This window comes from Loxodonta africana, chromosome 6 (genome assembly GCF_030014295.1).
Source record: "Loxodonta africana isolate mLoxAfr1 chromosome 6, mLoxAfr1.hap2, whole genome shotgun sequence".
In the NCBI taxonomy this organism is placed as follows: domain Eukaryota; kingdom Metazoa; phylum Chordata; class Mammalia; order Proboscidea; family Elephantidae; genus Loxodonta; species Loxodonta africana.
In genome coordinates this window covers 67,064,913-67,089,218 of record NC_087347.1, presented here as the reverse complement: position 1 = coordinate 67,089,218, position 24,306 = coordinate 67,064,913, and the positions used below count along the sequence as shown (strand labels likewise).

The 24,306-nt window shown below is 38.0% G+C and overlaps 1 protein-coding gene across 2 annotated transcripts in view; it reads right to left on the bottom strand.

Moving 5' to 3' along the window:
* ZNF385B (zinc finger protein 385B) overlaps positions 1-24,306 on the bottom strand; it is a 305,144-nt gene that overhangs the window by 135,530 nt on the left and 145,308 nt on the right. The gene's annotated exons all lie outside the window — the stretch shown is intronic.

The following is a 24,306-nucleotide window of genomic DNA, read 5'->3' as shown; positions in this document are numbered from 1 at the left end:
GTTGCTGTCTTTGAGCCCATCATTGCAGCCACTGTGTCAATCCATTTCATTGAGGGTCTTCCTCTTTTTCACTAACCCTCTCTTTTACCAAGCATGATGTCCTTCTTCAGGGACTGATCCCTCCTGATAACACGTCCAAAGTATGTGCAACTGAGTCTCACCATCCCCATTTTAAGGAGCATTCTGGCTGTACTTCTTCCAAGACAGATTTGTTCGTTCTTCTGGCAATCCATGATATATTCAGTATTCTTCTTCAATACCACAAATCGAAAGCGATGGTTCTTCTTCAGTCTTTGTTATTCACTGACCAGCTTTTGCATGCATAAAAGGTGATTGAAAATATCATGGCTTGGGTCAGGTGCACCTTAGCCCTCAAAGTGACATCTTTGCTTTTTAACCATTGAAAAAGGCCTTTTGCAGCAGAGGTGCCCAATATAATACATTGTTTGATTTCTTCCTTCTTTGATTTCTTGATTGCTTCTTTCATGGGCTTTGATTGTGGATTCAAGTAAAATGAAATCCTTGACAACTTCAATCTTTTCTCCATTTATCTTGATGTTGCTTATTGGTCCAGTTGTGAGGATTTTTGTTTTCTCTATGTTGTGCCGTAATCCATACTGAAGGCTGTAGCATTTGATTTCATCAGTAAGGGTTTCAAATATTCTTCACCTTCAGCAAGCAAGGTTGTGTCATCCGCTTATCACAGACTGTTAATGAATCTTTGTCCAATCCTGATGCTGAGTTCTTCCTTATATAGTCAAGCTTCTCAGATTATTTGACCAGCAGACAGATTGAATAAGTATGGTAAAAGGATACAACCCTGACACATACCTTTCCTGATTTTAAACCATGCAGTGTTGCCTTTTTGCTGTTTGAATATTTGCCTCTTGGTCTATATACAGGTTCCGCACGCGTACAATTAAGAATTCCCATTCTTTGCAATGTTATCCATAATTTGTTATGATCCACACAGTCTAATGCCTTTGCATAGTCAACAAAACACAGGTAAACATCTTTCTGGTATTCTCTGCTTTCAGCCAAGATCCATCTGACATCAGCAGATATCCCTTGTTCCACATCTTCTGAACATGGTTTGAACTTGCATAGAAAATTAATACTGTATATCTTTCTAATACCAAATATATTAATTTCATAGAATTATAAAAACGGTTGAGTTTCCTTGGATTAGAATCAGTACTATAAACCCTTATTTTTCTTATAAAGAACTTGACAGTTGGTGATCAACTTCTCTAGGACCTACACCTCATAAAATGTTCCATTAGTAAAATTATGGAGAAAAAGTATAGTAATTATCCTCGAATGTGAAATGAAGGGCTAGTCAGGATGCCCTAACGATTTACAAAATAATACACTGGAAAATTACAGTAACTCGAAAACAGATAAGGTTTTGTGTGTGTGCATGTGTGCACTTTCTTCCCTAATATCATCCTTAGATTAACACATAAATTTGTTCTCAGAAAGCAAAATATGTGCATTCATTCAATATTTAACAAATGTTTAGTGAAGCCTAGGAGACCTGGGGAAACCCTGGTGGCGTAGTGGTTAAGAGCTATGGCTGCTAACCGAAGGGTCAGCAGTTCGAATCCGCCAGGGGCTCCTTGGAAACTCTACGGGGCAGTTCTACCCTGTCCTATAGGGTTGCTATGAGTCGGAATCAAGTTGATGGCACTGGGTTTGTTTTAGGAGCCCTGGTAGCACGGTGGCTAAGAACTTGCCTGCTAACTAAAAGGTTGGCAGTTTGAATCTACTAGCCACTCCTTGGAAACCCTATAGGGCAGTTCTACTCTGTCCTATAGAGTCGCTATGAGTCCAAATTGACTCGACGGCAAGGGGTATGGTAAGGGTATTCTCCATCAGGTACTCCTTTAGGCACTGGGAGTGCAGCAGGGAACAAACTAGCCAAAGTCTCTGCATGCACAGAGTTTATACTCAATGCATGTACTGTACAGAGTGCTCTATACAAATATAACAGGTTTTCAATGTGTGCCAGTAACTTGTATTTTTAAAATCAACTTTATATTTTAGACTAAGTTAAAATTCACAGAAATATTACAAAGATAATATAGGGAGTTCTTATATATTCCTTACTCAGTTTCCTCTAATGTTAACATCTTACCTGACCATGTTATAATACACTTGTCAAAGTTAATATTGATACCTTTCTACTAAGTAAATTCCAGACTTTATTCAGATTTTGCCAGGTTTTTCAAAAATGTCTTTTTTCTGTTCCACATCCAATCCCAGAACACTAACCACATTGCATTTAGTTATCATTCAGTCTCCTCTGGTCTGTGAAGGTTTCTCAGTCATTCCTTTTTTGTCATGACCTTGACAATTTTGAGGAGTATTGGTAAGATATTGTGGAGAATGCTTCTCAACTTGGGTTTATCTGATATTTTTCACATGATTGGATGGGGTTATGAATTTTTAAAAAAGCATACCACAGAGGTAAAATTCCCCTTTGATCAAACATATCAAGGGGTACATCACAGCAATCAATATGACTTATCACTGGTGATGCTAACCTTTATCTCCTGGTTCCCTTTATTTGAGAATGATATTTAGAAAGCAAGATCTGAGTACTAGCTGTGCTCATTGTTACAGGGGTGTTACTGTTTTTAGGCCATCTTGATGACTAATGTAGTTTTAAAAATTAAATGATCTTATGATACATTTTGAATCTAAGAACTAATGAGCTCCATTCCTATAATCTTGCATTAAATATAGCAAATATATTTGGAAACACACACACACATATAAACTTAAACCACAAAAAACCAATCCCGTTGCTGTCAAGTCAATTCTGACTCATAGCGACCCTGTAGGACAGAGTAGACCTGCCCCACAGGGTTTCCAAGAAATGGCTGGTGGATTTGAACTGCCTACCTTTTGGTTAGCAGCCGAGGTCTTAACCATAGCACCACCAGGGCTCCCATATAAATTTAGAGGTGGTAAAATAATGTTAGGTATCAATGGTAAAATGAATCTTTTATATGCTATTACATTCCTGTCCTTTATATTCAAGGACACTATGTCTTAAGGAATTTACACATAAGCACACTTAAAAAAAAAATGCTTTTTGGAAGGTTTTTTAAAAGACAGAGGGCATGATCTTTTCACCCTGTCCTCCAGTCTGCTGCTTGGCACATATGCTTCCAAATGTTTTGAGTATCAGGGCCGTCCTTTAGGAATGGTGAAGTGTGGAGCTAAAAAGAGCCTGGATTCCTTAATGACTTTGTGAATCTGTCATACGAACCCTGGATTGCAGATCTCCAGACTTTTACGTGGGAGAAAAATGAACTGTGTATCTAAGCCATTATAATCAGTGCTCTGTTCCTGAGCTTAATGCAATTCCTAACCAACATAAGTAGTTTTGAGATGAGTCAAATGGTAGTAACATTTCTTGAAGACCTACTTATATTAAGTACTTTAGTTCATGTAACCATCACAACAACATCATGCTTGTTCTTGTTTGTTACAAGCTCTTTAGTTGGTTCTGACTCATAGCGCCCTATGTACCCAGTCTACTACACGGTCCTGCGCCATTCTCACAAGTGTTGCTATGTTTGAGCCCGTCATTGCAGCCATGGCGTCAGTCCATTGAGGGTCTTCTTTTTTGCTGAACCTCTGCCAAGCATGATGTCCTTCTCCAGGGACTGGTCTCTTCTGATAACATGGCCAAAGCACACGAGACGAAGTCTTGCTATCCTCGCTTCTAAGGAACATTCTCGCTGTGTTTCTTCCAAGATACATTTGTTTGTTCTTCTGTATGTAACCCAGCAGCCAACTCATAGAAGGTGAAAGCTAGTAGTGATGTTATAGACCTTCCTCCTCCTCCCTCACTCCTCACATCCATTCAGTGACTTTAGAGAAATCACTTCTCGTAGTTCTTTCTCGTCCACTCCATACTACTGCTGTCACCTTTGTCATCTTTCCCACTTGCCTCTGCAATAGTCTCCTAACTGGTTTCCTTGCCTCTAATCTTTGTCCTTTCCAAGACTTTGCCATACTTTGCTAGATTGATCCTTCTAGAACACTTATATGAATGGTTCACACACTACTTTAGAGCTGTATCATGGCTTCTTACAAAATCCAGAATCATTATGTCATACAAAGTCTTTTCTATTTGGTCCAGCCACCCCATGCATGTTACCTTATACTTACACTCCTGTCATACAGAACACTGTTATGTCCTGGGGCTTTCTTCTGACTTAACCTCTACAGGTTTGTACTCTTGTACTTTCCATTCCCTGTGCATCTGGAAAATGGTATTCAAACCTAGTTCAAACATCTTCTCTGGGAAGCTTTTGTTGATCTCCTCTCCTCTGCTTAAATCGAGATAGGAGTAACCACTCCTCTTTTGGGGTTTCCAATGCACCTTATAGAAGTTTCTATAATAGTCTCGAAATTACTTCATCATATGTATTAGTTTTTACAGGTATCTCTCCTATTAAACTTTCAGCTCCTTGAAGACAGGGAATGCTTTTTATTTTGTATGTCTCCCTAATTCATGGCACAGTGCCTGGCACATACCAGGAGTTCAGCAAATACCTGTTGAATGAGTCCAGTCCAAGCCTCTATTATTACCGATGAAGAAGCAAGGCCTAGAGAGTTAAATGATTTGCCCAAGATCACCCATCTAATGAGTGGCAGAGTGGGGAATAGAAGCTACAGATATTGCCTGACTTTTAAACTAGGGCTGTTAACATGACACCATGCTACCACCCCATCAATTTGAAAAGAGGGGATCCAGGACCCAGATCCTTAAGTTGCTAACTTGGTCCAACAAAGTTTTAATATCAAATATCTGAATTAATACTTGATGAGGAACTATTCACTTCTGGTTGAGAGAAAAAATAGGCTAGATAATTTAAAAATGATGTAGTATTTGATTTTATTCTCACTCTCTTCCCAATTGCCCTCCCTTTTCCACCTGGCTGACCTTATCACTTAGCCTTTAATGAGGTATTTCTAAAGAAGTTCAAAATCCCTAAATACATACCAGCTGAAGACAAACAAACGTGTTACCAAACTCTTCTCACTGACAGAAGAAAATCCTGCCTGGGATTAAGAATTTACTACAAGTATTTCATACTTAAATAATTGTAGGTTGGAATTGTTTTTGTTTGTTTTGGCTATTTAATGGTAAAAATCACAGAGAGAGAGAGAGTAATAAACTCTAGGACTTCCCTGGAACTGTGTGTTTAAGTTATCTTATACAAGGAGACTATATCTTTGTATTAGGTTACATTTTTTTTTTCTTTCTTAAAAATGACCACGGAGATAACTAGCTTGCCCTTTTTATTCATGACCACAAATAAAATGGAACAATTAACTTATGAATATGTTTTATTTGTGACACCTTAATCGTTCTTCGTATATAACATTAATATGGGAAGACTCTAAAGAGGCCATTAAAGCTTGAACAACAAAGCTGCATTTTAATAATGCAGAGGCTATGTGAAAGGCAAACCAATTTCTGCCATTTAGGTAACATAAACAAAACACAATTTCCTGAAAGAGCTGAAGCTTGTGATTTAAAAAGGTTTAAAGTGCACAAGTCCTACAGATGGCAGAACTTAACCAAACCCTCAAAAGCACAGGAAAAAGACTAAAAAATTCCCTCCAAGCCCAGGCTTCTTTCAAATCCTCTGTTCAAAAGAGGATCAACAGTACTAATAAATATTCAACTTCTACTTTCTAACAATAAATTTCATTTTTAAATCTATGAAGAAAAACAAACTTGTCCCATGAGTGAATGCTCTCAAAAGATAAAGCAGTCTTTCATATTCCTTTAGGAGTCGACAGGGCTTGAATATGAAAAGCCTTAACATACCAAGTTGGGGTGAAAACCAAGTGCCATTTGGCCCAATGGTTAAGCACTTGGCTGTTAACCAAAAGGTCAGCAGTTCGAACTCACCCATCGACTCCATGGGAGAAAAGACCTCATGATCTGCTCCTGTAAAGATTACAGCCTAAGAACCCCTATGGAGCAGTTCTACTCTGTCATATAGGGTCACTGTGAGTCAGAGTCACCTCAATGGCACATAACAAAAACATTTTGTTGTTGAGTTTCTAATCTCCATTGGAAAGGTGAGCATCTTGCAGGCCATTCTCTCTGGATAAGGAAAACTTATGATATAAAGAACTCCTGTTCCACTTGGATGAGTTTTCACTTCAAAATGGGGAATGAATAGGGAAGATTCATTTTCTCATCTTTTTACTGAACATCCCAGAAGTCAAGACCTATTCCTGTCATTATTCATGCAAGCAGGGAGGTAAAGAGTGGTATTTGAGTTCTGTCAGACTTACCCACTGTGATTACTAAAATCATCTTCCAACTTAGTCTCTCTCTCCTGGGAAGAAGCCTAAGGCCGTGCAAACACTCATTCATCATATGCCGCACCACAGTGATTCTCGGAGCAGACATCCTGTGCTGGCATAATTTGCTTGACAGCCCTGAGGTCAGCCTGCCTAGTGACTGAAGAATCTTTTCCTTCTTCAAATGGTTACAATGCACTGTCCTTTGTGTACATGAATGATGTTCCTGACCCACCATCAGTGGTAGTGAATCTGAAAAGCAAAATGTGATGATACAGTATGACTGAGCTTGAGGGCTATACACAAAAGGGAAATGTTACAAAATGACAAGAGCTCTTTAAAAACTCTGCATAGTACTATACAGAGAGAGAGAGAGCTCTGTATCAGTCTGCCTCTTTCAGAAACCTGCTCTGGCCAACCCTACACCTCTAGCCTGTCTGGTAGTCTTTACATTTTGGTTTTACTCTTCAGGCAGATTCCTGTTTATGGGGAACAATTTCATATGTTGATTGGCACCGTGTATATTTACAGTGACAAAGAAACATTAAATAATAATCATACCCAAGGACCTTGGGAAGAATTAAGGAAGGTGTGCCAGCTTTAATTTAGAATTTTCTTGTTACTTGTCACTTTGCCTCTCAGACTAAATGCCAGGAGGGAATAAAATTAATCATTAGTCTCTAGCTGCTCAATGACACACATGAAATGAATAGGGGGCTTAACTCTGGTCTAATTGGTGCAATTTCTGTCTGTATCAGCAGAGACCCAGACACTGAATGATCCAGCTTCTTGCCCATTCTCCTATCAAATCCAAACCAGGTAGGGCTGCCCGGATACACATATCCTATAGGGAAAGGAGGGCAGCAAAGAAGAGAAGAGAAGAAGGTTGGGGAAAGGGAGTTGTTTAGTTGCCATCAATTCTGACTCATGGAGACCCCATATGTTACAGAGTAGAACTGTGTTCCGTAGGGGTTTCTTGGCTGTAATCTTAATGGAATTAGATCACTGTAGTCTTAATGGAAGCAGATCACCAGGCCTTTTCTTCCATAGTACTGCTGGTGGGTTTGAACCACCAACGTTTACGTTAGCAACTGATCACAAATTGTTTGTACCATCTAGGGACTGAACTAGTTGGGAAGCAGTATTACCTTTTCTTTAGCCCACAGATCTTCCCTGTACCCCAGAGATGGTGGAAAAAATGGAAGTTCTCTCCAACTCCTGTCAAAGCCCAGATTCCTTGGAGTCCTTTCCCACTGATGCTAAACCTGATGCATGAAGAGTAATTTATTGGAGGGCATTAGAATTTAGAAATAATTAACCAAGCCTCACTCTACCGTACGAGCTTCTTGATTCAAAGAATGTCACTGAGACACCATCAGCTTGGTCTCTGGAATAAAAGCAGGTTTAGAATTGGGAAACTGCCGCACTTCTGTACAGGAACTGAGTCTGATGGGAAGCTGTGCAACAGGCCAGTTTGAAAAGAGGATGTTACTGTGATGTGACTGCATATTGCTATCTGAAACCTAGTGTTGGTCCATCTACTGATTTTTCTTTTGTGAGGCAGATCTAATTATAGTTAGATATCCAATTTGATGCTCATTAAACTGTCACTTGAAGGACAAAAATTATAATGGGGAACCATTTAGCACGGTGTAGTGGAAAGTACACGTTTTAAAAAGGCCTGGGTTTACATATCTGCTGTCATATAGGGTCTGTGTATAACCCAGGAGAGGTCACCTCACTTCAGCTCTACAATGGGGATGCCATCATCTGCACAGAGCATGATACCCCACTTATAGGGTTTTCAGGACATGGTGGAAGTGGGACAGACTCTGGAGCCAGACCACCGGGATTTAAACTCACATTCCACAACTTCAGAGACCTTGGGCAAGTAAATGAACCTCTCTGGTTCTCAGTTCTGTCATATGTAAAATGGGAATTATGTTAGGATTTTTTGATAGGATTACATGAGCCAATGTGTGTATGGAGCTTAAACTTGTTACCTGCACCGATTTTACCTGTCATTACTGTTATTATTGTTATAATTACTGCTATTTTTGCCATCCAGAATATTCTAGTTGCTCAATAAATATTGGCTTTATTTATTCCTTTTAAATTCCCTTTCTCCAACCCCTTCTGAGAATCTTACATGTTTAATACCACACAAATATTATTTGATTATTTCAGCTTTCCCTTTTACCTGGCTCACACTCACTTATGATAACTGATAGTAGTGACAGTACTAGGAAGCTAAGGTTTAATGAGATTGTAGAGATTCTGTAATTATCCAACTACTTATTACAAAGATAAAATATCTCAGACCCAGAATGGCTTATTCCCTCCAAGAAAAAATATACAAACATATACAACTTCACATACATGTTGATCCACACACACACACACACACACTCTCATAAAAACAAACAAAAACCTGTTGCTGTTGAGTCAATTCCAACTCATAGTGACCCTACAGGACAGAGTAGCACTGCCCCATAGGGTTTCCAAAGTGTGGCTGGTGGATTCGAAATCCTGACCTTTTGGTTAGTGGCCGAGCTCTTAACCACTATGCTGCCAGGGTCATATCTATATTTATAATCTACTCAAATTCTGGAAAAATCTCTTTGTAATCATGTGAAATTCTTTTGTGTTATTTTAAAAAATTCTTCTCATTGAATATTTCCTCTTTGCTCTACTCAATTAAAAATGTGCTTTTAGTCCTTTCTGTATTATCTCTCAAGTATGATTTCAAAATGAAATGAAATTTCAAGTTGAAATTTCTTTAGCTTTTGTAACAGTTCTTGGGATAAGGAAAAACATGAATAGCTTTATTAGTGCATGTTTTGCTTTGGAGTGGAATATATACTTTGTTGACTAGGAAAATACAGGCAGTGATTAAATAAAAGGCTTTGGGGAATATAACTCCCAAGCAGACAGTTGGAACCCAGGAAGGAGGCAGGAATGGGCTTCTCTAATCCTATATTCTTAGTTGTCCCAGCTTCTCATATATACTTTTTTAAAAGACTTTGTATAATATCATCCCTGGAAAGTCGTCAACCCCTACTGAAACTTTAACTTAATCCCTCCTTACCAAAAACAAACCCTTTGACGTTGAGTGGATTCTAATTCATAGTGACCCTATAGGTCAAAGTAGAACTTCCCCACAGGGTTTCGAAGAAGTGTCTAGTGGATTCAAACTGCTGACCTTTTGGCTAGCAGCCATAGCTCTTAACCACTATGCCACCAAGGTTTCTGAAGCAGGGATAATTGAAAAAGCACCTCAAGACTGTTGTACCCAAATGGTGACCTCCACACATGGTGAAGGTTTATGGTGGAGAGTAAAGAGACTGACCCTTGTCTCTCTACTTTGGCTTATGCTTAGTTCTGCCCACCTAACCCTAAGGATCTGTTTCTCCCTAAGGGTTCACATAGATTTCCTCATAAACTGCATATGATGGAATGGGTGAGATGTCCTCATTAACAGAAAAACTGAGACAAAGGCAAAGGCTTTAAGTGGCAGGGCTGTGGCCTGAATCTTGGGTCTCCCACCTGTTCCATAGGTCACTTGTCCCCCAAGGTCCCTTCTGGTCTAGTTGATCTTAAGTATCAACTTATTTTATTTAGTGGGAAACAAAGTACAGAGCCTGCCTAACAATCCATAATGAGAAAGTATAATTGTCATGGACTGAATTATGTCCCCCCCAAAATGTATGTATCAATTTGGCTGGGCCATGATTCCTCCTATTGTATGGTTGTCCTCTATTTTGTGATTGTAATTTTATGTTAGAGAGGATTAGGGTGGAATTGCAATTTTATGTTAAAGAGGATTAGGGTGGGTTTGTAACACCCTTACCAGGTCACATCCCTGATCCATTGTAAAGGGAGTTTCCCTGGGGTGTGGCCTGTACCACCTTTTATCTCTCAAGGGATAAAAGGAAAGGGAAGCTAGTAGACAGTGGGAACCTCATACCACCAAGAAAGAAGCACTGGGAGCACAGCCATCCTTTAGACCCGGGGTTCCTGTGTAGAGAAGCAGAGAAGCTCCTAGTCCAAGGAAAGACTGACAAGAAAGACCTTCTTCCAGAGCCAATGGAGGGAGACTTCTAGCCTCTAAACTCAGCACTAAATGACTAGGACAGTAATAATTTGGTGTTAGCAGTAATGTGATTGTCTTGTGATTACAAATTTGGCAGGAACAATTATGCTTTCAAAATATAACCACTGAAACCTGTGTATATGCCATTCACGAAAAAGACACCTTATGAATCCTCTAAAAAACAGATAAATCTCGAGACTGACAGGTATCTCTCTCACACTCTTTCCCTGCCCTTACTCTCTTTTTCATCAACTTCTAGCACTCCCAGCAGTGATGCAGTTAAGAGTTCTCCACACTCTTCTTCAAAACCCTTCTCCACACCCACCCACTTCTCCACACAGGCAAACATAATGTCTTCTTGGAAACAAAAAAATGTTTCCTTAAATAACTTAACTGCCATTTTTATTAACTTATAAGTATGGCACTCCCCACTATAATTTAATAGTCTTAGTAGCTAAAACACACAATTCAGTCATAACATGAGCTCCACTCTTTTCAGAGAATACTTTCCTTTGGCAATAAGTACATCTCATTAAGAAACTGAGAACAAAAACATGAGATTATGATTAACCTCATATCATGTTTATGATAGCAGAGCCCCACAGCAAATTTCACCCTATAAAAGTGCTAATATTCAGTAATTAGGAAAACGAATACAGAAGAAAAGTACACTATAAGATCTTTGGACAATTTTTTTTTTTTTTTTTTTTATAGAAAGGAACACACTATAAAGATTTTTCGAATTATGTTCTATTATTTCATGGTCCAGATGTGGTTGTTATTTTATGTTAATTATTAACAAACCAAACCAAACCAAACCAGTGCCGTCGAGTCGATTCTGACTCATAGTGACCGTATAGGACAGAATAGAACTGCCCCATAGAGTTTGCAAGGCAGTTTGGTGGATTCAAACTGCCGACCCTTTGGTTAGCAGCCGTAGCACTTAACCACTGCGCCACCAGGGTTTCCAATTAACAAGGTAACAAAATATTAAATGAAAGTGTGTTAGCTGTAATTGAAAGCTGCATGTCTAAACTGCTTATGGAAGGCTTTTGGTAGCTCTAATCATAGTATACTTTACTCCTCTGTGTTTTCTTTTATTGATAGCAGGCCCTAATGGCTTCTCCAAAATCCCTACAACCTTATATTAAGTGTGTTATAAAACAAGCTCTGTGAATTTTCATATGGGAATACTGTCTGTTCCAATCTACTTGTGGACTCTAAAACCTAGGCCTTTTCAGTGGAGTAAAGCTTATTCAACTCACCATAAAAAGTTACTGTTAAAGGGAAGACAAAGAAAATAACTATTCTGGGATTGAATTAAATTCTTCCGAAATATTAATATTGCTTTCCATTATGACAAAAATTAATTACTTGCTATTAATGGGAATGAAAACATAGTTTAGGGTAAGAAACATTTTCTTTAAACTATGATAAAACACTGAAACATAACAGAAAATAGCTTTCAGAAATTATATATGAAAAAGAATATTAAAGTATCTGAAAAAGACTCCATTCTGTTAATTTTTATTCTGTTTGCTGAGCATTTCAAATATTTTCTATTTAAGTATTTTTTTACGCAGAATTATTAGCAACAATAGAATCCTTAATAAAAATTATTTTTAAAAATTAATGGTGAATACATTTTATTAAATTTATGTTTATATTTCCAAAACATAACTTTAAATAGGGATTTTCATTACAAATATGTTTTTAAATTACTGAATGGAAAATATCCTCTCATTTATAATAAATGTACAAGAATTCGGGTAGTACCATGTTCATGCATATAACCAAGAACGATTACATAAATATTTGAAAACACCTCCATAAGACAGCATAGTTCCGAAGAGTACACAGAGACCTAAGTGACAGTTAAGGTAATTCTTTCCTTGCTGTTGTTAATAAGACATTAACTTAGCCCAGTCCTACCGAAATGTCAACTACTGTCAACATTTTAAAAGAAAATTCATATGCTTTTTCTATACCAACCTTTAACCCATCTTAGTTAGAATTAGGGTGGCTATTTACATAATTTATCATCCAAGGAAGGACAGTTTTGAGACTGAAGGGGGTTGCTATTAACAGGCATAACTGTCCCAAGTAAACTGGTATAAGTGGTCGGTCACCCTAGTTATAGCCATCTTTCCTCAGACTTATTCTGCTGTCATGAAGTTAAAAAAGCAAATGTGTAGTAGTCACCATCTTCAAATTACAATTTCCCCTTCCAGAGCACATAAACTAATGGACAGAAAAAGGGGGAAAAAAAGAAAAGGAGAGAAACCAGGCTTATTTGAAAAGGAAAAGCAAGTGAAACAAAAGAAAAGACCAACGATAATCAGGTGATCAGTTGCTAAGGGACAGCAAAGGTTAAAATAATTCACTGTGTTCCCCCAATTACTTGCTTACAGCTTGCTTCATGATTTTCTTTTGACACTTAGTCTACTAGTACAGGTTAGTATTTTGTTTAGATTAGTAATTTGTTATTGTTATTAAGCAGCTCTAACTACAACTTAATTTGGTAATCACACAAATAAATCTTGATAAACTTTAGAATAAGGAGTTGTTAATTCAATCAGGTTTCATCAACGAACAATGCGCAAAGCTACTGTAAAGTGTCCAGTGCTCTTAAGTTACAGCTATGCTAATTTAGTCATTGTCAATTCATCATCATTCACTTAATATTACCTACTTTTTTTCGGTATGTTACAGCAGGGAAGAGACTGTTCACCACTACCGATTTCTAGTCTTCTTTGTGACTGCCTATATCTAAGACCAAATGTTCTGAGTGTAAGTCACAGAGAATAATACCCGGACATATGACTTAAGCCAGCAAATGGCACTTAGCCTAACGTTGACTCAGTTACTAAAACTACCATCACTGCTGTAAGCCCATTGTAAGCTGATGTTATTTTTGACATAAGTATTTTTGAAGCATGTTCAGATAAAGAGTAGGTTCAATGCCAAAATAAACTCCTAAGTAGGACTCTTGGTACAACAATATCATATACAGACTGTGATACAAAGCCACTGTCTCAGGTGATATAGATGAACTCTTACTATAAGTTAGAAATTATAAGAAGGTTTTGAGGATCTATGATAATATAAGGCAAATTTTATATTAGCCTAAAATAAAAGCCAATGAAAAATAATAACCTGATTTTAAGTTCATTTAATTTAATATTAACCACTGAACAAAGAACTTAGTGAAAAAATGAAAACTATCATTTAAAAATTTTTAATAAAACCTGAAATTAGGAAGATTCAAAGGAAAAAAATCATTCTTTAGGTATCTGATCCTTTTACTACTATGTACAAAATGGATAAATTTGGCTTTCTTAAGCCTTCTTGATTTAAATTAGCCCACTGTTTGGGATACTGTGGAGCAGTGGTGGCTCAGAGGTCAAGAGCTCGGCTGCTAACCAAAAGGTCGGCAGTTCGAATCCACCAGCTGCTCGTCGGAAACCCTATGGGGCAGTTCTATTCTGTCCTATACGGTCTCTATGAGTCAAAATTGACCCAAGGACAACAGTTTTGGTTTGGTTTGGTTTGGTTTGGTTTTGGGGGATACTGTAGGTTATTTAACAGTTATACCAACCTTCTTCTAATATTCCTTCCTGGAATGCTTAAAAACTACATTTCCCATGTGCTTGCCGCTAGGCTTCCAGATAAGATACTGGTTCACCAATTAGGAATGCTAAGCTGGGTCACATGGGGGAGAGCCACAGTGCTGAAGGCACCTGGTTGTGATACTGTGAGCTGCAGCAGAAGTACAGAGTGGTGACGTTTTCCCATCATGGCAGCAATAGCAGCCCCTTTTACAGACCAGTTTTGTGGTAGGGCTTTAAGAGTCATATCTAGAAACTCAAATGAATAATCATTTTTCTCAGCCATCCTAAATATTCTGTCAGTCATTTAATATGTTCTACTAAATCCCTTTCTTATTGAATTAACTAATGTGGATTTGTTCTCTGCAATAAACCCTGACCAATGCCGCAACTGTTAAAGTGGGAAGGCTATGACAAAACTGTTAGTTCCCTTTTTTAAAAAATGTAAAATATATTTACTGACATAGATTTCTTTTAAGAGATAGAGCTTTAGTCTTCCCACCTTGGCTTATCACTTATCTTTTTCCAGTAGGCTAGCAAATTCTCAGCATACCATACAACTCCCTCTCCAACATCTCCTTATCTTCTATTGCTGCTCTTAAAGAAAACAAAATGATTCATGTTGGCATGTTCTGGAATGTTGATTCGACCGTACGTCCAACCAATTCCCTTCACCTCACATATAGATAAATGTTTCAAATGTGTGAATATAGGCCATGCCATTTCCTTCCCATTAGGTGACTTAATTATGCTCTTATATTAGGAATGCTAGAATGCAAAAACAAAATTTTCCCAAATGGACTTTTCCTTTGAAGTGATGTTTCAGGTTCAGGTTGACACATGGAGTTTCCATGTAAACAATTCACTGAATGATATTAATGTGTGTGTAAAAAAGGTAAGAGGTGAGATGGAAGATTCCATAATGCTCTGTAGGGGAGAACTGAAATCTACTTCTCTAAGTGTACATTAAGACAGGTAGAAAATAATTGGCAAGTTCCTGTACTCAGGAGTATATACAATTATAACTTAATAGAAACCATATAGAGAACATAGCATTTAAAAAACTGTTTTAAGAGCAAGTATTTCATAAACAGTTTAAAAGTAGTATATATAAAAATGGAGTCCCTAGGTGGAGCAAATGTTTAACTGCCCAGCTACTGACTGAAAGGTTGATAGTTCAAATCCACCCAGAGGTGCCTCAGAAGAAAACCCGCCAATCTACTTCTGAAAGATTCCAGCCATTGAAAGCCCTACAGCGTGCAGTTCTACTCTGAAACACGTGGGGTCACTATGAATCAGAATTGACTCAATGACAACTGGTTTGGTTATTTTTTTATATATATATAAAAATCTTAGGGAACCACTTTTATCTCTGTCTTCTAAATTGTATAAACTAAATCCTTTAGAATCTTTATTAATGTCTGTATTAAATTTCTATTATTGTATAACAAATTACCACAAAAATTAGTGGCTTAGAACAATACCCATTTATTATTTCACAGTTCCATAGAATTTCATTTCACTTGGATTCACCATCAATACCCATGGAAGCAGCAGTCAAAAAAATCAAAAGACACATTGCATTGGGCAAATCTGCTGCAAAAGACTGCTTTAAAGTATTAAAAAGCAAAGATGCCACCTTGAGGACTAAGATGCACCTGGCCTGACCCAAGCCATGGTGTTTTCAATCTCCTTATATGCATGCAAAAGCTGGACAATGAATAAGGAAGACGGAAGAAGAGTTGACACCTTTGAATTTTGGTGTTGGTAAAGAGTACTGAATATGCCATGCACTGCCAAAAGAAGGAACAAATCTGTTTTGCAAGAAGTACAACCAGAATGCTTCTTAGAAGGAAGGATGACAAGACTATATCCCACATACATTGGACATATTGTCAGGAGGGATCAGTCTCTGGAGAAGGACATCATGCTTGGTAAAGTAGAGGGTCAACGACAAAGAGGAAGACCCTCAATGAGATAGACTGACACAGTGGCTGCAACAATGGGCTCAAGCATAGCAACAATTGTGAGGATGGTGCAGGACTGGGCAGTGTTTTGATCTGTTGTGCATAGAGTCACTATGAGTTGGAACCAACTCGACTGCACTAACAAAAACACAACAACATAGATCAGAAGTCTGAGTGGGCTTGGCTTGATTCTCTGCTTAGGATCTCACCAGGCCAAAACTGGGTGTTGACCAGGCTGGACTCTTATCTGGAGGCTCTCAGTTTTGTCCTCTGGACTCTTGGTTCTGTCCCTTGAGTCATTCTTCCTTTTTCATGAATGGTAGCACATGTTTGCAGCTGAGAAGTTTTATCAGCCTGCTTCCTGCAAGTAGAATTCTGAGGTCCAAAAACCTTTCATTTTGTACTTTCTCTGTTCCTTTCAGTCTAAGTTGGCAGTGCTTCTGCTGATACAATTTTCTCAAGAACTTTGTGGGTCTCTTATGGATGGTATCCTATCCACAAATCTTTTCAAGATAATAACCTCTGCATCTTTGGCCCTTGCTGAGATGGCTGAGGGACAACTCCCTTGCAATGCCTAGAAGCCTTTTGATTTAATTGAAAAGATCTATGAGGCATACCTTAATCTCTTATAATTGGGCACTCTGATGTTTTGATCTTTTAGAGATTTTACCAAAGGGTTGGGCAGCCACACTCTTGGCTTTTTCTATGCCACACTTTCTGAACTTTTGTCATCTGAATAGGTCATGAATTTCCTAAATCATCAAGTCCTGGTTCCTTTTTGTTTAACAGTTCTGCCCTCAATTTATCTCTTTCCTCTCACATTTTACTTTAAGCAGCAAGAAGGCAAGCCCAACTATCAACACTTTGCTTGGAAATCTTCTTAGCTAGATATCTAAGTTTTTTCTTCTTTTTTTTACAAGTTCTGATTCTACATAATTGAAGAACCTAAATCTGCTAAGCTTATTGTCACTATGTAACAGGGATCTCCCTTCCTCCAGTTCCCAGTAACATGTCCATTACTTCCTCCCGAGCCCTTAGGAGCAGCATCTTTAAAGTCAGTATTTCTATTAACAGTCTGTTCAAGGTAAACTGAAATTTTTGTATCATGCTCCTCAAAATTCTTTCAACCTCCACCCACTGCCCAATTCCAAAGGCATGCCTACATTTTTAAGTGTTTATTATGGCAGCACCCCACCTTCCAGGTATCTAATTTATCTTTCATTAAAGGTCCTATATCTCTAGGTTCTTATTCTTCTTATAGCTAGAAATCTGTTTTTTCTTTTCTTCATATTTTCATAGTGGGTTTAGTACACTAACAGGAGGAGCCTTAGTGGTGCAGTGGTTAAAACGCTTGGCTGCTAACCGAAAGGTTGGCGGTTAGAACCCACGAGCTGCTCCAAGGGAGAAAGATGTGGCAGTCTATTTCTATAAAGATTTACAGCCTTGGAAACCCCATAGGGCAGTTCTACTATGTCCTATAGGGTCGCCATGAGGCAGAATCAACTCAATGGCAGTGAGTTTGGTTAGTTTGGTTGCTACACTCTCTTATCTTAAAATGTGCAGTGACACTTTAACACAGTTCAGCAGTAGTCAATGTCTATGAAATATGTATTGCTATTTTTACTGTTTTTCCTGATAAAACGTGCTATGAAGCTTATATATGGACAGCTTAATATGATGTCAGTGACTGAAAATACAAAGTTGGTATGAATTATTTACAGCTATCTTCTTTTTATCTTCAAAGTCAGTAGTTTCATTCTTGAAATTAGGCTTCCATGAGTTTTTCATATTCCTTCCATTCATCTTTCCTGTGGTCACTTCACCTGACCTTTCTCATAAATAATGCAAAAATATCTTTGTCCCAGTTGTTCATAGGTCCTGTTAATATAAGTTATATCCTAATACCATGTTAATTTACATTTTAATGTGGTTTGGGAACATTGGAATTTTTCACGAGATAGGTATGAAGTATATGCTATGTTCATGTTTTACAGCCAGAAAAAAATTGGATAAATAACATTGCTCCATAGATCTTTTTCTACTCCCTCAGTTCAAACTTCAAATTCTAAGTTGAAAGGTCCAGATATGGATTAAAAAAAAAAAAAATCACCACACACAAAATTCTCTGGTAAGATTAATTCAACTTCTCAGTGTGGAGAAGTAAAAATCATCTGTGCTAGAGCTCAAGCATTGAAAATGTCGATCCAAAGAAAGAATCTTGAAAAAAATTCCAAGTTAGCAAAAAGAAAGATTTATAATACAGTTGCCATGGTAACTGCAGTATGCCCTGTTGCAAACTAGTATATGGTTAGTAAAGTGCTCCTGTATTAGATTCTGAAGGATGAATGACATACTCCATAAATACAAAGTTTTGAGAACTCAAAAATATTAGTAAATTTTGAAATGCTTTCAGAAAGGTATTTTAAAAATAGAGCCTGCAGTGTGATGGATCACTTTTGCATAACCTTTCTAGCCAGAGTCTTGTAACTTGCACCCAGGTGACTGGGTGGGGCTTTCAGAAAGATATTTTAAGAATAGAGCCTACAGTGTGATGGATCACTTTTGTGTAGCCTTTCTAGCCATGGTCTTGTAACTTGCACCCAGGTGATTGGGTGGGACTGTGCAGACAGGGTAATTGTAGCCCACCAAAGAGAGGAGTCAGTTTTGTCATCCCACTGGGCTTGAAATGAGTGACCCCAGAGGTGGGAAAGAGAAGATCCCACCATCACCAAGGAAGAACAGCCAGGAGCCATCACACCCTTTGGACGTGGGACCCCTGCGCTGAGAAGTTCCTGCAACCAGGAGACCGAGAGAGGGGGAGAGAGGGAGAGGAGAGAGAGATACGGGGGGGGAGAGACAGAAAGAGACAGACAGCTGTAACCCTAAAGATGGTGGTGAGAAGCAGGACAGAAGTGGTAGAAGGAGATGGTATGGTGGGCTTCCTGGCCCAAAGAGAGAGAAAGCTAAGTGCCTTTGGGCAGAGGCCTAGGCCCAGGGAGAAGTGTGCCTGCGAGCAGGGCTGGGGAGAGGGTGTTCTGATGGAAAAACTGTATCCTGAGTGTTCCTGAACCTGAACTGTAACTGTCACTTCTCTAATAAACCCCATAATCCTGAGTATGGTCTGTGAGTTCTTTGTGGCCGCTTCAATGAATTATCGAACCCAGCAGAGTAGAGAGTGTTGTGGGAGGGACCACTGGTGTCAGAATTGGTAAAGACGGTGGAGAGAGGAGGCATGTCTGACCCCTGCCTCATAGGAATCAACTTTGGGCTCTTGACCTTGAGTCTCCCTCCTCCTTGTGAAGTTAGAGGAGGTCAGACACTGCCCCCATGCTGTTTTTACAGAGCCCAACCTAAACTTCTAATAAAAGGAGCTTGTTTCCTTGATATGTGTGAGACTACTCAGCTGCTTCCTCTTCCACAGCTGTTTCTGGAGCTCTAGTGCACAAGCTTTGTAGTCTGGATGCTGCTTCACTGTGGTGAGAGATACCACCTGGGGTGATGCTAATAGTTGTTATGTTATGGAGGTCACCTAAGGTTGCTACTCTGCAAAAGAAAATATTTATCTGAATTTATAAGCCTGGAGAAGTTATCATATATCCATTTCTATGTCTTTACAGTCAAGTATTCTACCTCTCAAATCTTTGCACGGATAACACTCCTTTATATTGAAGGAATAATTAATGTAATGTAATCCTTATTGTGGGTTCTACAGAGGGGCATAGCTATTCAAATTGTTTAACAAAACTGAAGTGACTGACGTATTTCTTGTTTTGTGTGATGGCTTCTTGTTTACTTAACTGTCTTGAACACTACACCGCCTTTCTTAAAGGCAGAACCAATCTTGTGTTACTTATTTTTCTACCTCCATCACAGAAACTAGCACAAGGTAAATGTCTAATATAAGTTGCCAGAATTATATGACTCTAATTTAATAGAAAGATATAAATTCCATTTAGGAAAAATATTTCCAACTCCCACTTTCCCTACATAAACACAGCATTTAGATTCCCACTAGAGAAGGAAGTGGTGAAGTGTCACTGAGTTTCTTAAAAGTTTTAAGAATATATGTAGATTGGAAAAAAAAAAAAAAAAAGACAAGGTGAAAGTGACATTATAAACACATAGGCAGCTTTCACTCTTGGATGAACGAAGGCATATAACCCACTTGGGTACCCCAGTCAGCATCATTTTCTTTGAATATACAAGACACAAACACATTCTTACAAACCTTTGAAATACATTAGAGACCCTGCATGTATTTGTTCAGCAGCATCTAGCCACGCATGTAGGCTTGGGAATGTTGCCGGCTCATCTGATAGCTTTATGCTGAGGGAGGAGGAGTGAGGGTTTTGGGGCTGGGTGAAGCAAAAATAAGAGATTTTTGAAGTTCATTGAGCAAATTCTGAAACATATCTCAAAGCAATAATAAAATATTCATTACTTATAAACTCCTTATCATCTCAGGTTGTTGTTTTTTTATGTCTTATGAAAATGGATAACAGGTATGGAATAAATGATTTTTCTGACGCTTTTTTTTTTAACATAATAGCACTGGTTTGGGAACATAATAGCAACTAGGATGTAAAGTTTTAAAATTTAAGAATGGTTAACGCTTTTGTAGTTTTGTGTTGCTGGTTCTATTTTTTTTTTTACAGTTGTGATATTATGTAAAGAAATAAAACTTGATATAAAAAATTAATCTTGCCACCTGCCCAAGTGATTTGAAGAAGGCTCCACTTTCAGACTCACATTTACCACCTGAATTTGGGACACAGGTTTGACAGGTGTGCATATTTCTAAGAAAATTCCTTGAAATTCTATATTAAGTACAATATACCCTATCACAAATATCCCCTGGGGTCAATAGCCACAAGTCCTTTGAATCAACAGAGCTGGTGATAATGTTACACTAAAATGTTGCAGGAAAAAAAAAATTTTTTTTCCCCAAATATACCATTAGGACAGTTTGTATATTTTACACTCTGTCCATTTAAAGCCATAGTTTTTACTACGACGAGATTCAAAGAGTCAACAGGAAGAGATTTTAGGGGCAGGATCAAAATGATTCCATTTTTACTGCTTAGTGACTAACCTACAATTCTCATCACATTGATGGGAGATATATGTAAAGTCTTCAGCATCAAATAAATTAAATGCCTTTTTGCAGTAGGTTCTACAACAAAGAAGGAATATAACAATAGTATGGCATATCGTCTGATTTTCAGGGTTAATGACCACTGATTTATTGTGTAGACTTACTATAGGAGTAGTTATTTTATTTTATAAACTGTCTGAGACTTCATTAGAAAATACCCTGAGAAGATATTTATACAGTACTCATAACTGTCCACTAATAAAATGTGCAATAATGATGTGGCCATCTTTATGGGCTTATTTTTAAGACACTGCAAGATTCTGAGTCTCATTAACCAAAATACACCATAGGAGCTTTCTTTTCTTTTTTCAATGTTACAATCATTATAAACATTCTACTCAGCTAATCACCTAAGACTGCCAAATTGAAATTGCATTTTTTCTAATATGTCAGAGTTTATATCTCTATTAGTCCATGTGGTTATTAAATGACTCAATCTTTTTTGTCTTCTACAGTAGTAACTACCCTATAATTTTTTGAGAGAAAAATCTATGTTTTGCCGATAACTGTGAGTCTAGAAAACCAGGATGATTTTTCAACTGGAGTAATGTTATTTTTTAAGATGGAAGTTATCATAATTCTAATGTTATAGTAGAAAAAGAAATCCTGACATTATTTAATTACATATTTGGAAAGTTCACACATTGCCACAGGCATATTTTACTCAAGCTATAACTCATTAAAGAAAGTATACTTTGGTATTTATTTTTCATAATTGATTAGCATTTTAAAAGCTCTTTATGTGCAAAGATGCTAAAATATTCCTTAAATACCTCTAAAGATCTATGTGATTTCACAGGTGTTTTCAAACCATTTTGAGATTAAACAAAGTGATTCTTACTATTAAATTTTCTTCCTCATGGATTTGGATTGCTGTACAACTGATTGACCTTTAGCTAATGGTATTTCCAGGTCAGAAAAGAGGAAAAGAACATTGGTGCTAGAGTGAGACAAATGTGAATTCAAGTTATGGCTCTGTCCCTTTTTGTCAGTGCAACCTTGAACACATTAGCCCATCTAAGCCACTATTCCCTCACCTACATAGGGAGGATAATAATACTGCCCATCTTTATATTTATAAATGAAACAGTGTGCCTAAACCACCCAACATGGGACTTAGCAGAGTGTATGCACTCGATACATGTGAAAGGTAGGATACCAAGTTTATTTATAGGTAGTCCATCATGAAGGTGGGACCTAAGAGCAGTCATTCATGTTGAATCGTAACAGTCCACTGTTTAACAAACAGAGTGGCAGCAGGCTCAATGTCTGTAGTATGTATATAGTGGTCGGCACCTACATTAATACCTATACTTACTGAGCAATAGGTTTCTATGTGAAAAGTGAATGCTCAGGACTCCTTATCCTTTAATATGTGTATTTTTTCATAAATTATCAAATGAGCTTAATAATTATAGGGAAGTCAAATGTCCATCACTACTTTGTGACCCTAAGTATGGTATTCTCAAGTGAATTAACTGGTTTCAGCTATCAAACATCAATGGTACTACAGTATTAGAGGTTTGAAGCCTCTAGGGTGCTAGTGAATCAGGGCAGCAGAGACAGGGAGAAAGTCAACCTTCTCTCTTCTCCACAGGGATTTTTAACCTGAAGCCTATGAAATCTTCTGAAGGGAGCATCAATATGTAGGCAAGGAGGGCTTTTCAGTACCAAGGACACTGGAAGTGATTTATAACCACCTCTAGAAAATAAGGGTCCATTATCTTGTAAATCTGAATAAAGAATATTTCTTCCTTCTCTTATAGCACACGAAGTATAAGTAGTACCTGGCAAACAACAAATTTGTAGAAATAAACTAACTGTATCTATTAACATTCACACAAAATTACCTTTGACATGCTGGTGAGAGTTGATTAAATGATCAACTAATGGAAAACATGTTTCTGCTAGATGTGCAGCAATATTAGGCTGAGATTGGGATTTGAGGCAGAATTTGAAAAGTACCCTTCTTGTTCGGCAGGGGGGAGAAGATGACACATGCTCTATGACACTGAGCACCTCCTTAAAAGGTTTCTAGATCTTGGGGCTGACCAGCATCACACACTGCCCTTTTTGAAGGCCGTCCTCATTATGCTAGGCTGTACCGTAAAGGGTCTGTATTTCACCAGCACAAGGGAGTCACATACATTTTTGAGATGCCTCATTAGACATCTGGCAGTAAAGTATTGCCTTCAGAAATACAATTTCTGCTTTCTGACTCTTCACATATTTCTTCTCTTTTGCTCTGAGAAAAAGACTTCTCAATTATGTTTGGGGAACTGTGGAAACCTAGAGTTTTCCAAACTCTAGACAAGAGTTTAAGGAGATTTACTGAATGTTTATAACATATGCAAATAACTTAAACTTTAATGGCTGCCATGTCATTCTGGTTTTTCCTTATTATGTTCTTAAAAGAGCTTCCTTGCCAAAATACATTATTTTATAAAAAGAGTTGAAGTGTTTCTTTCTCATTATAAACAAAGTGCAGCTTTATCATCAAAATTTTGAAAAGCACAGGAAATGAGCAAAATGAAAATACCTATTTCCATTGCTTGAGGATAGCTACTTGAGGATAAGATTGAGATGTTAGTCACATTTTCATAATTTTCACAGATTCAGACAGAGTGAAATATGGATGGTCTGAATGGGAATCTCTTGTAATGGGAGAGCTCTGTGAGGGCACACACCTGGGAGAGTGTGGGCAGGAGTCTGCTGAATCTTGGCTTGGCCTCACTCGGGGATCTGTGGCTTCTTCTTCGATACTGCTTACCTCTGCTTATCTTGATTTACCAGGAAGAACAGAAAATCTGGATTGGTAAATTAAGATAAGCAAAGGGTAAGGATATGGGCAGGGAGGTATCAAAGCAGAAGTGTGGTATGCTGTGGGCCAGTACACTGGGTGAGCAGGGATGGGCCTGGATACTTGAGAATTGGAAGGCATTAATAAGTACACCACAGGTATCAACACATATGGGGAAACAGGGCTAGAAATCTGGGGCTGGAGGAGGAGCTAATACACCTATAGATATGTGGGAATCATCAGTGTTGTCAAAGGAAGAGTAGGTCATAGATCAGGTAGTCATAGGTCAGGGGTGACTAATGAATGTCTAGAAAGACTTCAGTAATTCTAATTTAACATTA